Below are 14,515 nucleotides of genomic sequence, written 5' to 3'. Positions count from 1 at the left end.
CTGTGAAACTCCAGTGACTCAGCATTTCCCTGGTTTCGGTTCCTGAGTGTGTGTGTGTGTGTGTGTGTTTGTTTATCTTCACAGTATCGCACTCTCTTTCTCTCTTTCTAAGTTTTTTGAGCCACACCACCATGTCCAGTTGCTGTGACCCAGGGGTGGGATCACACCCAGGATGACGTGTGTGCTGCTGGGGCCGTAATTCATCCCACAGCTGCCCCCCCCCCCCCCCCCCCCTGACAAGCTCCAGCAACGTTTCAAACTGCCTAAAACAAACCCAAATTTTGTATAGCAGCGAAGAAACTTAAGCTGCTTTTCGCACTTGGAGGCCTTGATGGTGCCATGTTCAATTATCCAGGTGAAACGATTGTTCAGGGATGGATTAGGTTGCATGTGAGCGCCTTGATTTGGTCCAAGCTTTGTTGCTATTCCATGGTAATGCTCTTCAGTGTGGAAGCTAAGTATTATATAGACTGGATAAGCAACTCCTTCCTTTAGCTAAACTACATTCAGAGCATTTTTAATTCAAATTATTTTTCCTTCCCATGACATCCGTGTTTGCAACCATACCGTGAATGCAATAGGGATGCAATAATCCAATGCCACAGGACCACAACACTGGCCTTATTAATCTGATTTAGTATGGGCCTTGACCATAGAATGCAGGCTGTGACATGACCGTTCCAAACAAATGAATTTATTTGAATGAATTATTATAGTTTCTTTGTTGAGGTTGTTGTAGAATTATTATGTTTCTGCTATCAGTTACATATATTTAGCTACAGCCGACCATCGACTCGGTTTCTATTGCCATAGCAATCCCTGGATTAATTGGAGAGTTGTTTTGCAGTGACATATAAATGAAAAAGGGACTTTATTGCATTGGATCAGAAGTCAGTATGGGCAGATACTTTAAATGGCGGCATCAGAATTAGTTTCTGAGAACAAACAGTTTGATCTGTGCATACAGTACATGGGATGAAAAGCTGTTTTCATGTTGACCAGCAAGTCCTGAACATCTGCTTCCTTCAAACTTTAGAGTTTCCACTGAATGTGTCACTCTTACAAAGCTTCATTTCAAAGAACACTGTAACCTGTTGAATGCTTGAAAGGGGATTGTTGCTGCTTTTGGGTTATCCAAATTTTTCTTGCATCTTTAAAGGAATATTTCCAAAAATGTTTGCCTCATTCTCATGTTCAAGATAATGCCACATACACCATTATTTTAACTTTGCGTGCATTTTTGAAGTAGAAATGGGCAAAGGTCGCTCATCGCAAATTAGCTTAGCACAAACACTGATAGTCAATGAGAAGTATTTGCCTGCCTCCACCGACAGTCTGAAGAGAATCTTTAAAACATCACTGAACGGCCCGTGTGCTTGTTTGTTTATGTTGTGCTCTACATTCTTCACACTTTATGTTATTTTAGAATCAAATATGTTCTTGAGGGAAATTGGGCAGTGCGCGTGCATCTACTTGCAGTGGTTTGCACTTACAAATGGTAAATAACCAATCACAACAAGTACACAGGTATGTTTAATGATGTTGTACAGTTTATCTTCTAACTGTTGGCGGACGCACGCTAATACTTCCCATTGACAACCAGTATTTGTGTTAAGCTAATGAGCGATGAGAGACCTTTGCCCTTGAATGGATGAATTGAATTGAAAGGAATGGTTTCTGTCGCCTTGGGGAGACAACAATTTAAAATAAAAAAAGATTGAACTATTCCTTTAACAGAGAATGAACAGTAGTTCCAATAACCACCTGTAACAAACACTGACTGGGCCTGGTAGGCTATTGAACCACTTCTTTGGCATCGCCTTGAATGTGTCCTTGTCACTGAGTATCAAATGACAGCTTGGATTTCTTAATCTTGTTTAAATATTCACTGAACTGATACTGGATTACGATTTCAAGATTCAAGATTCAAAATACTTTATTTGTCAGTAAAATGTTGGTGTGGCGTACTCCGACTCACTATGCTTATTTTAAAAATAAGAGTTTAATTATACATAATGGTATATATATATATATATATATATATATATATATAATATTATATATATATATATGTATATATATATATATATATATATATATATATATATATATATATATATATATATATATATATATATATATTATAAATAAAATAAGATAAACAGCATTCAGATAGGTGATAGTGACGTGATTGTTGTGATGCAATATGGCTCAGAGTTAAAAACTTTCAAAATGTCCCTTGGTTACATAAGTTGAGTGACAGGTGTCTTCATAACAGATTCTGGCCTTTAATGAAAACAACCTGTTTGATATACATACACAGTATTTGTTAAAAGCTATATTTATTGTTTGCTGAAGCGTTTTAATTCCTAATCCCCCTCTCTACCCACCACACACACACACACACACACACACACACACACACACACACACACACACACACACACACACACACACACACACACACACACACACACACACACACACACATATATATACCTCTTATCCCTCTTCGCGCCAAAAGAGCTAGCAGGAGAAAGTGAAAGAAAAGAGAATGGGCCTTCCAATGGCGAGGAATGAGAGTCGAGTTGAGGAACAAGTGAGTGAGTTAGAGAATGAGAAAATGAGAGGGAGAGACAGCATGGATTCTTTTCATTGGGGCCTTAAAGACATGTTTCCCTCAGATGTTGGCTCTTCTTCAGATGCTAATGGTTCACTCTTATTCCCAAGCTGGGCCTTAGCATAACAATGCAGTGGAAGTGAAAGAGCTAAACCTCTGCTTTCTTAAAGGAGCCAAAGCTGGGCTTTTCTTGTGGACTAATGCCCCTCTCTCTCTTTGTGCTCCCAGTGAAAGGCCTGTGGAACGCAAAGGCAAGGTGATCACAGAGTTTACTGAAAATGAGACTGAAACAACACACGGGACCAGGCTGAAATTGCACTGGTGAAAGTCATTGTAAAGCCAGCAGAATGACCATATATAGTGCAGCGGCGTAGGCTGGGCCCTGAGCCAGGCTGCACACTCTCACAAAGAAGTTAATAATGAATATTATCAGTGTTTGCGCTTAAAGCTGTGCTGAATTATGACTGTTGGAAGACTGTGATCCAAATGTTATGACTGTGTGTTCCATGCTGACTCCAGGACGCCAGAGTCCCATCTGAAAAGCAGTTGGCGAAGCATGAAGTGTTTCTGGATGATCTGCGCTCTGACCTTGATGGGGCCATTTAGATACTGTGGTAAGGACCTGATAGCCTCTCATATCAAACGGAGAACATATGGTTTTCAGCCTTATCATTCATCAAGGAAAAATGACCAGGATTGGAGATAAAGAAGGACACAAAGACACAGTACGGGTCACACTCGCTGCATCAAGATAGCATGACTTCAACTTATCCATGGTTGTGCAAAGTCAAAAATCAAAGAAAATTGGCCTTTGGGAGAGATCTCAAAGGACAGATTTTGATGTGGTGCCAAGGCGGTTGGAGTTTTACATGTTTATGACATAGATGCAATGATATTGTGTACTGGAAATATCCGCACATGGCATGCAAAGGGAATCCACTCTTTTATAGGAGCAGTCTGCAATGAATTTAACCATTAATAGTATAATGGAAATTACTTATGTTAAAAGATAAGAAACACCTTACTGATTCTCTGCTAATAAAAACATTGTTCCAAAACTGATGCATGGTCTATGTAAGGAGAAGTAACTTGAAAACCTGCAATAAATGCACCACATACACCATCGCTACAAGAATGTACTTGAATGTACTACTCCATTCAACAAAATAGCAAGGCGTAAGGCGTAAAATACAGGCAGAACTGCGGAGGAGTTAGTAACTGATGTGAGTTAAAGGCATCACTGCCTAAAGTGACGTGTGAACTCTAAGAAATCCAAATGAGGCTTCATCTGTTGTCCCTCGGGCCTCACGATGACAATGGCCGACTAAGTACCCCCCAATTACCAGGTTTTAACCCATTAACGCCTCTGAAGTTCTCCTTCTTCCTCTCTCTGTCCAGGCAGATCTCCCAACCTCTCTCTTTATGAAGAGCAGCAGTCGGCCCAGGTGCAGCACAGAGGAAGTTAGCGCCTGCTCAGCACAGCGACACACTCTATTTACATGCAAAACACTGGGCTTGGTCGAAAATGTGTGAACACAGGTGTGTGTGGGTGAGTGTGTGGCGTGGTGGGGATGTTGTCACTAATCTGTTTGTCCTGACGCACCCGGTGTTTGCTCTGATGCTATTGAATTGCAGTATTGTGTAATTAGATGCTTCGTGGGAATGCAGCAAAGTTTTTTTCTATTATAAGAGATTGCAGAAGGAGACGAAAATATGCCTCTAGCAAACACAAGCCTGCATTTACCAGTGCTGAATTGAGATTTGTGTTCTCTTTCATTTGTATGTGTGTATGTGTGTGTGTATGTGTGTGTAGGTTGAGAGGAAGTCGGTGGTGGCACCCAGTGTCATTTGAAGCGGAGCGCCTGGCGCCACAGCATCAGCAACATCACTCCCTGGTGCCAGGCTCATTTTTATAAGCACTCGCTAAATGACACACAGCTGGCAGCACGGAGACAGCTGTCGTTGCCGTCACTACGCCCTAATCTGTCTCTCTCCCTCTTTCTATGGTGTCTTTCCCTCTCTTTTTCTTCCTCTCTCACACTCTGGTGTTCAGCTGGGCTCCCCCCCCCCCTCCTCCCTTCAGGGTCCAGACTTCGTGGAGCCGAAGCTGCAAAAAACTCACTTCCTGGAGCTGGCGTTGACTTCCTCTTCTTTTTGTGGGACTTCCTGTGCTGCCTCTGTGATCAGGCCGGCCAGAGCTTGACTCTCGGGGAGAGACTTCCTGATGCACAGACAGCTGGGGAGATAATCTGCTCTTTCTGCTTTGGTCAGGAATTTCTTTTTTCTTTCTACCCCTCTTTCTGGGTCTCCAAGGGGTCTTCTTTTCCCTCTGTACTGTTTTTCCATTTACTCTGCTAAGCTGCAGGTTTATTTTGATACAGAGCAAAGCGAATCTCAATCCCCCCAGAGATGGATCATCTTCTGCAAAGACAGAACCTATGAAGGGGGCAGCATCAGAAGAAAATGAGCCTAACAGATATCAACTCACACGCCTAATGGTATCACACAGAGGCACAAGGCAAACTTTAGGGATACATAGAAACCAATCTTTGGTTCCACAGGTGCTACCAGGAGAGACAAACTGTTTTTAAGCACACACACTCTCTGACGTCACACGCCATACAAGTTGGCAGCAGCAAATGTCTTTTGTTTGTACATTACTAAACACTGTCAACTAAAATACACATGTTTTTAATTGAAAATAGGACTCAGACTCTCAAGACAAGGAAAAGTGTGTCAAGAACGCAATCCACGGTGAAGCATCTCATGGCTTAAAGATAGTCAGAAATTCTTGAGAACACTTGTTCTCCTTGAGGAAATATTCACAGTTTTGAACAGGTAGTGGATCGTGAGAAAGTATTCAATGATTTTGACAAAATGGGATCGTGATAAACAGGCATTTTATTCTCCATAATAGCTGACTCCATCTTTAAAGCGTGGGCTTAGTCTATACACTGCTGATTTGGAGAAAATATCTTGCATTATTGCGCCAGGCTGTCCTACCCGTTAGGTACTGATGTTCACCTCATCCAGCACCTCGCCCTCCCCTCTGGCTGTGAGTGGAGGAATGTAGTGGGTGCGGGTGTGTGTGCCCTGGTGGCGAGCAGAGACTGGCTCTAGTCGGTACGCCAAGCCTGAGAACAGGCTCCTGCGATGGTTCAGGCAGGACAGAGCACAGACAACCCCTGCAAACGAGGAGGCCTCAGTCCGTATGTGAGCAAGCACAGGCCTACATAGTGTGTAGGAGGTGTAAGAGAGAATATAGTTTGATTTAACACGCCTTTTCGTATGAGTTCATGGTGTATGCCGTCCTGCAACCGATCAACCATAAATGTGACTTTATCGTTGAAAATGTTTTATCTTTCGTGTTGCATGTGTTGCCAAAACATTCTTGGATAAATGTTACACGTCTTTCTCAGCAGCATATGTTCACCTTATGCCACTTCCTCTCTGTATGACCTCCTGGCCACCTGGGCTATTGGTGACAGCAGGGTGGCAGGTCCAGGGTCAGGCCAGGGCAGAGAGAAGAGAAGCACTTACCCAGGGAAAGCACAGAGAAAGATACTCTGTGTTCGGCCAATCTTTAAAAGAAACTTTACCTATGCTTTACCACTACATGGTACCAGCTATACTCTATACTGGGGTCAGCCCTATGTTCCCATAGCCCGATGGTCCCACATCCTGATGGTCTCACAGCCCTATTTTCCTTAAATTGGTGATTAGGTTCAGACATCACAGCTGGGTGGTTAGTGTTAGTGTCAAAGGACAGGGAGAGATTCCAGGGAGCAGGTACAAAGCGGGGACGCAAAACACTGCCGACCAATGATTGGTACGAGCGGCATCAGTGGGCGGTATCCTATCCAGCACAACAAACAGCCAAGCTAGGCTACAGTAGCGATTGCAGTGTTTGAGCTTGCTGTCTGTCTGGTTTCTACTCTTACTTTCTTTGAGTAGAGTAGAGTATAGTACAGTACAGTACAGTACAGTACAGTACAGTACAGTACAGTACAGTACAGTACAGTACAGTACAGTACAGTACAGTACAGTACAGTAGAGCCAGTACTATGTAATGGAAAAGTGCCACTAGAAAGCCTACAGAGGGCCGCTGAGAGCCAGTATGTTTCCTCAGCATCCCCCAGCTGAGAGGCCAAACCTTGCTGACCTCCTTTGAGGGATGTTGTTCACATATTGGCTCCTCACAGACAGGAGGGGTTGTGTGACAGCAGGCTCTGTGCCTTGTGCCACGGGCAAATGGGTTTAGTGTGTTGCTCCTCTGTTTGCATGGCTCCTCTCACATGTTTGAGGTTCTCTGAGGGGAATGACCTGGCCGGGTGCAATAAATAGTTGTACTGGAAGGCTGGTGTTGTTTCACCTGAACACTCCAATCTGTACTCACACAATCCCATGGGAAAACCTACTGAAGAGTGCAGCCGCTTCAGGTTTATTTTGCCTCGATTGACATCTATACAGATAGCATCAAGGGGTCTGCAATTTCAACTATGTGAAACGTTGCTAAAACGGGACAAGTGATACTGAGCAAATGAAGGTGCCTTCAGGAGATAGCGGTGATTTGTTGCAGCCTTTGGCAGTTTCGCTTTCTGTACACAACAAAAAAATAACAGCAGTGGTGGTATTTCATCCAATCCATCATAATTAAGGGAGTGTAGTTTTTGGGACTCTCCCTTAGGGATGGAGGTTTGGACGTTTAGGGGGAGCTGAGCAGTGGCTAATGCTTAGAACCTGGCCTTTGCTCTGGACATGTTCAGACCAGATCTCCCCAGCTCTAGCCCTGGTCCGCCTGGCTTGGACTTGATGGCTGTTCCCTGGAGTGCTGAGTGACAGGAGAACATGGCGGCATCTCTCCGTCCGTCCTCCTCTTCCTGAGCTCACCGCTGGGCTTGTCAGCCCCTCAGGAGCGCCACATGGCAGCAGGCTAAGTACACACACAGGAAGAGGTGACATCTGAAACAGCATATGCCGCTGCAGTTTGTTTGTCGTCTCTGAAAACTGGTGAAAGTGTTAGAGTGTGTGTTTGTGCATTGTATCCGCAGGGGGGCAGGGGGTCATCCCATCATACTTGAACATCTGCCCAGATGACAACATTATAATGTTATATCATTTTAGACATGTCATCGTTTCACAAATCTGCATTACAGCATATTCATGTGTTTCATATGTTCATCATTCTTTGCCACTGCCATATAACAATGTATTGCTGTCTGTGGCAGATATTGTATGGCGCTTTTTGAAAGAATATAAAGTATTGCCAGCTAGACTAATGATCTAAAAAGAAAGAGAGCAAAGAATCCTACAGCCCACATCAGTCTCATGTTCATCTGGGGGGGAAAAATCGTGTCAATAAATGTGCCAATACCATGGTGAAATGATCAGAACAAAAGAGATACAATCTGATTATCTGCCATGCAAGACTTGTATTTTTCTTCTTCTAATCATTGAAACTTGCTTGTTAATTCCATCAAAAAAATCGTATTATGTATTCAAACATGTCCAAAGTATTAACCAGCTTAGCCCAGAATGTTTTTTTCATATAAAAGGAGATGCTTTAGGAGAGCTCAGGGATGAATGTGTAATGAGCTCGAAATAACCTAAAGCCCTTTTTTCTTTCTTTTTCTCTCTTCTCTGTGTCCTCCCTCCCTCCTCCCCTCTGTGTCTTTTTTCTCCCCTTTTGGGAAACATGCCTTTCCCAGCTGCACAGCCCCCACAGCGCGAGGCCAGGCCAGGAGCACAGCTGGCCAGACTTGGTGGAGCCAGTCGACAGGCGCATGGAGCGCAGCCCGCCCAGGGCCCGCTTCCTCCGCAAACATGCCCAGGTGTGGGGCCTCCGAGCTGGGCTTCTGATCTCTTCTCAACAGAACTGTGTGTGTGTGTGTGTGTGTGTGTGTGTAGGGAGGGACGGTGGGATGAGGGATCAAGAAGGCAAAAGGGGGGAGGAGGAGGAGGAGGAGGGGGGACAGTGTGTGTGTGTGTGTGTGTGTGTGTCAGGGGGGTCATGGTGTAGAGGGGGGGCTTGTCCCTGCTGAAGCTGTGTCAACATTGTGTGCTAATGTGTGTGAGTATGTGCATCTGTATCTGCATGTGTTTGTGTTTCGGGAAGTGAGGGGTCACCCCCGGGGGGAGACAGTGGGCAGCGACAATTACTGCGGCATTGTGGCTAAATTGTGTCTGAATTGTTGGTCCCTGCCCACAGCCAGCCGGTGCCAGCAGAGAAAAAAGCTTGCAGTGGTGGGTGCGTAATTGCTGTGCAGTAGTGGCTCATTTTGAAAGATGCAACACTGCTTATTAGCATATAATGGAAAATAAACGATCACCTGCAGGATGAGAACACACTCGTGCAAAAGCTCTGAGGGCTGTTTGGAGAACGTAATTCTGTGCAGATTTCTGATTACCTTCCACACATGACAATAGCTGTCTGCACTTTGTGTTAACTCTGGTGGTTCCTGTAAGCTCTGTTCTGCTGGCTGCCTGAGCTGCGGTCTTAACACGCTTAAACAAAAACACACTCCTGAACGTATCCAGCTCAGGCCACAGAGCTCGCCTGAGTAACTTTCCCATAAATCACTTCATAAATCGCTGCACAAATGTACGCCTAAATGATTTCAGATTGCCTCGTAACAGTAACATTACCTGTGGCTGATTTGATATGCAACCCCCTCCCCTTATCCCCCTTTCTTTCTTTTTTTCCTTTATTTTACTGCGTTACAACTGGTGGTGACCTCACACTGGCCTGGTTGACATCCAATCCAAGCATTTAACATTATAAGCAGATTCCAACACACACTTTAATGCACGCACACGCACACACAGAGGAACCACTTCCACACTCTGCACCAGATGAAACATAGTGTAACAGGAGGCGTATGAGCTGGGGTCAGATCAGATAAGGCGAGGCCAGACAGCCTTTAGATAAGCTCTTTGAACGGCTCTATCTGCAGCGTCAGGGAGACGTTCTCCCCTCCAGCCGTTTCACATGATGGCTGCTGCTGGCCAGGCGGACGCTGCTGGCCTGTTTGTGGCCTAGCCCTGCTACTAATTAACTGGGAGAGCCCAGGGCCCTCTGACTGACTGCCTTGTCTCCTGCAATCCACCCTCCCCTACTCAGGATTGCTCATGCATGCATGCTTACAGACACTCAGTGCAAATACACACACAGACACAGAGACTCCTAACTGTTGTGGACCCCAGGAGGCTCTTGGATGGTGTAGGTGGCCCTCTTGTGGTACGAAATGGAGGCCGTAGAGGGAAAGTGAGACAGTCTAGTCTTGTGTTATCCTCTAAAGCTGCCAGGTCTCTAAAGCTCAAAGAATGAAGCACAAAAATCCCATTTGGGCTCATTTATGGCAAGTGCTACATGCAAAACAACATGCTTTAGTAGGGCTGCAACCAACAAATACTCTCAAAATCTGTTAATCTGTTATTTTAAGGGTAAGCAATTCATTGTTTAGACAGACACCGCTGGGGTTACTGCTGCCAGGGTGTGTGGAGTAGCTCAACTATTTGGAAACTGAGACAAATAGCTATTTAGTTTTAGAAAGAATTCATCCATATATGAGTCAGCTGTTACACTTAAGTGATTTTATACTTCTTGCATGAAAATAAAAAATATATCACATTTTTTCACATGTCCACTCGGGTGGACTTCTGGTGCGTTTTGAGTTTACAACTTTGCAATTATTTATTTAACAAACCAGTGAAAAAAATTATATATTATGTGAAAACTATACAATAATATATATTTTCAATGCCTGTTCATATTCTAATACTTCAATCTGATGCAAAAGCATGGAAAAAAAGTTTCAATTAAAATGTTCTATAAAAACAGAACACTTTTTCCTTGGTTCTCCAATTTCTCTTTTTCAGATGTAATTCAGCGGTACAGCCTACTGACATGTGCATAACTTCAACAAAGCTATTTTAATATGAAAATTGACATCATAATGACACCAACTGGTATACACATAATCGGATAATCTGGATTATTCATTTTTTTTAAACAAATATTTCAAGTTGCATAATAATAACATAAATCAATTGATTTAAAACCAAAAAATTACAGCAAATTAAGATTTTTCAAGCTAAACAAAAATGCAGTCATAGTGTTTATTGTAGTCATCATCGCATGATGTCCAATTTAGTGGACAGGTGATTAAACATAATTTCCTCCCAATGTGAAATCAATAATTGGACATATTAACAATTATATTACTCCTAAATTGTTACTTGATGTTGCCATATTTTTGTTACCTGCAGGGTCTCCTATTTTATAAATATTTACAGGATATTCCTGAGCTGCTCAACTTTTCTGCTCCCTGTCGGCCATCTTGGTTTTGACAAGTTGTTGCTGCTCTTACAATGGTTGGCCACTGGTTGGCAATGTATGGGATGACACACAAGTCCACTGTAGTGGCTGATATGCAACTAGGTGATCTTCACCCATGCATATTCAAGAAAACAGCTTTTGAATAGCTGTCCACTGTCATGACCACTATGCGTGAAAGGGCTAAGAAACTATATATTTTTTTCTTCATAACTTGATTTAAAAAAGACGAATTTCCCTTTAAGTAATCAGCTAATCACTCCAACAGATCTCTCCTTGTGTCTGTTCAATCTTGTCAAGGCTGTAGGTTTGAACTAAACAACACTGACTATGAATGCCAAAGTATTCATATTGCTTGGTCTTGAGGACTTCATTGTCTAATGTAAGCTTCTGATGACAGTCCAGTCGGAGGTCCGTGCTGTGTTTCAGCAGTGCTCCACTCCCACGGCGCAGAGGTTAAAGCCCAGTTAACCTCATATGTCCAGGAGCATTCCAAAGCCTGTCAGCTGTTTTTTTCCTGCAGGGGTCTGGGCCTTGATGCTGGGAAAACCTCCCTTACAATCTCCACAACAAAGTACAACACAATCAGGGTGTTTGAACAGCACTCACATATGTACGCAGGAGGAGTCCGTGTGAGTGCCGCTGTGACTGGAATCTCACCATAAGCAAGACGTAGTTATATGTTTAGGAGGATCAGCTGGGATTTGTGTGTGTGTGTGAGTGCGTGATTAGGTGTATTTGTACATTTTGGTTACTGGTGGTTGGACTAAAAAACAGTGGCTTGCTCACCTGTTCACACACACACACACACACACACACACACACACACACACACACACACACACACACACACACACACACACACACACACACACACACACACACACACACACACACACACACACACACACACACACACACACACACACAGGGCAGAGGGGGGGAAGCAGCATCTTTTCACAGAGCCACAGTCACGGCTGAGTGTACACAAACACACACACACACACACACACACACACACACAATGACCTCCACATTTTCCCATTGCGCTCACCTGTTTGTTCAGAGGATGTCTGCAGCCTAATCAACTTAAACACAGCTCCAATGTATGTTTCCACGCTACCTGTTTGAACAGCTGAGTCAGTGAAGTGTTGATTCTAGCACTTTGCACAATAGCTGGGGTTTGGTTCAGTAACACACACACACACACACACACACACACACACACACACACACACACACACACACACACACACACACACACACACTGCTGCCCGGCTGACCCACTGAAAGACTTCTTTTTCTCTTTCCTCGTTTCCAATTTTTTTAAATAGCTCCCTCTGGTTTGATGGAGTACAATAAGAAATCTGGTTTCGAATGAATGTTTGCGGTCTGCATTGCTTACTATATATGGGCCCGGCATCCAAGTCCAACATCTAATTATGTGTCGAGCAGTGATGGGAAAAAGCATTACACATACACACACACACACGCTCACATCCAGCAGGAATCTGTAATTGTGTGATGTACCCTGTGGATGTTGGAGTGGATGTGAAGTATGGGAAGCAGTGTGCTATTGAAGGAATGCCCTGGTGCCAGTGAGACTGGGGAGCGGAGCAGCAGACGAGCTGTGGTGGAGCTAAATGAGGAGAGACGGCAGCGTTTATGACACCGCGCTGCACTCTCGCTCTGATCTATAGGCCGCTATACCCTGCATGGGCCATCTTCTGTGTTTGGATGAACACCTACATATTATGCCAACACACACCTAAGAAAACAACAAGGGGCAAAATTGGTGGGGCGCCCTGGTGGCTCACTGGTAGAAAGCATACCATTAAAGCATAAGTCCTTGTAGCAGCGGACCAAGGTTCGACTACGGCCAGGGCCATTTACCGCATGTCTTCCCCCCTCTCTTCCCCCATTTCAAATCTGTACAAACTCTGTGAAAACTATCTAATACAAGTTTAAAAACACCAAAAAATATATATAAAAAAGTGATAAAAAAAAAATATGTAGGCTACATGGCATAGAAGGGAGGCAACTTTTTCCAAACTTGAAGCCCCCTCTATCTCACATAGGCAGTGAGGGAGACTATATTACAGGCTTAACGCGGCACGGCGGGCCCATTGGCGTCCGTCTGTCGCTGGCCGGCCCGTTTTGGGGGTCCGGGCGGAGGGGTTTTTGTGGCTGCGGTGCTGCCTGAGGCCGGGCTGGGGCTGATTTACAGGCGGCGTGGGGACATGTGCAGGGGATACTCCCAGAGCAGCCTGGTGGGGGCCAAAACAGCCACACTGCTGCTGCCTGCACATCTGGAGTCTAGACTGAGTGGCTCTGCCGAAGCGCCTCACTCCCTCCCTTCTTATTCTCCCCTCTCCGCACATCCATCCATCCATCCTTTAGCCTCAGCTGCTGTGTCCACCCCTCCCGCACCAGTCCGCCCTCGCCCACCACCATCATCATCCACTGTTTGTGTAGCTGCCGAGGGCTCAATTGAAACTTAAGATCAGCTCTCACTTTTTCCTCTGACTCCCACTCACTTTCCTTCGCCCTTGTCTTTTTCTTCCTCTACTCTCTCTTGCTTGCCCAACCTCCAATGAATCTGATGAAGGACAAAATAGTAAAAAAACAAAAAGAAAAAAAGACAAGAGTAGGCCTACGCGTCACAGAGCGCATGTGGAAGACATCATAGATTGGGATTGTTATTCCTCTCCCTCTGAAAGCCAGGCCCTAAGTGTTCACAGGGGGACCCTCCAGTGATCTTTCAAGGAGTCGAGGACCAGGGCTTCTGAGCCAAGGAGCGGTCATATAAACATATTGGTTCTGACATACGTAATAAACAGCAGTGTGATGAACGTGATACCTCACATGGTCAACTCTTGTCACACAGCCTTGTTTTAATGGCGTCTCCCGTTAGTTGCTTTCAGAGCAAATGTTCTGATGAAGACCTTGTAAAGATAGATAGATAAAGAAAGACTTTTTTCTCTCACCATTCATTTTTAAGGTTTATCTCGCCCCTCTCTATATTTTTCCACACACAGAGATACAGCTTCTAATGCTGGCGTTGTTTTTTCCTAACTTTCTCACAAATACGTCACACAAGGCAGCTCATTAGCTTTGTGTGGAAGCCTGTAATGTGGAAACCGAGACATATGTGGTATCTCTCTTTGCAGCGAGGAGTGATGGAGCACACATAAAACAAATATGTTTCTGTATTTTGGGTCTTCATGGCAAGCCGAGACATGAATTGTTATGCAACTTATCCATTGTGCCTGACTGTGGCTGCTTAACATTTTTTTAACTGACCCTCCAGAAAGCATCATGCATCCGGGTTTACCCATGGTGGCACATGGGCACAATCCACAATAGCGTCTCCGTTTTAAACAGTGGAAAGTTGTTGTAGAAACAACTCCTGTCTGCCGATCCAGAGAGGCAGGCGTCAGTGTAATTTACTGCAGACTAACAGGGACCTCTGTTTCTTTCCATGTAGCCCGATTTCCTCTCCCAGAAATGAATACAAATCCCCCCCCCCCCTTTTTTTTACTGCTGCATTCACCCTATCA

Source organism: Ammodytes marinus, assembly GCF_949987685.1.
Source record: "Ammodytes marinus genome assembly, chromosome: 4".
Lineage (NCBI taxonomy): Eukaryota > Metazoa > Chordata > Actinopteri > Uranoscopiformes > Ammodytidae > Ammodytes > Ammodytes marinus.
Note: the sequence above shows the minus strand (reverse complement) of the source record.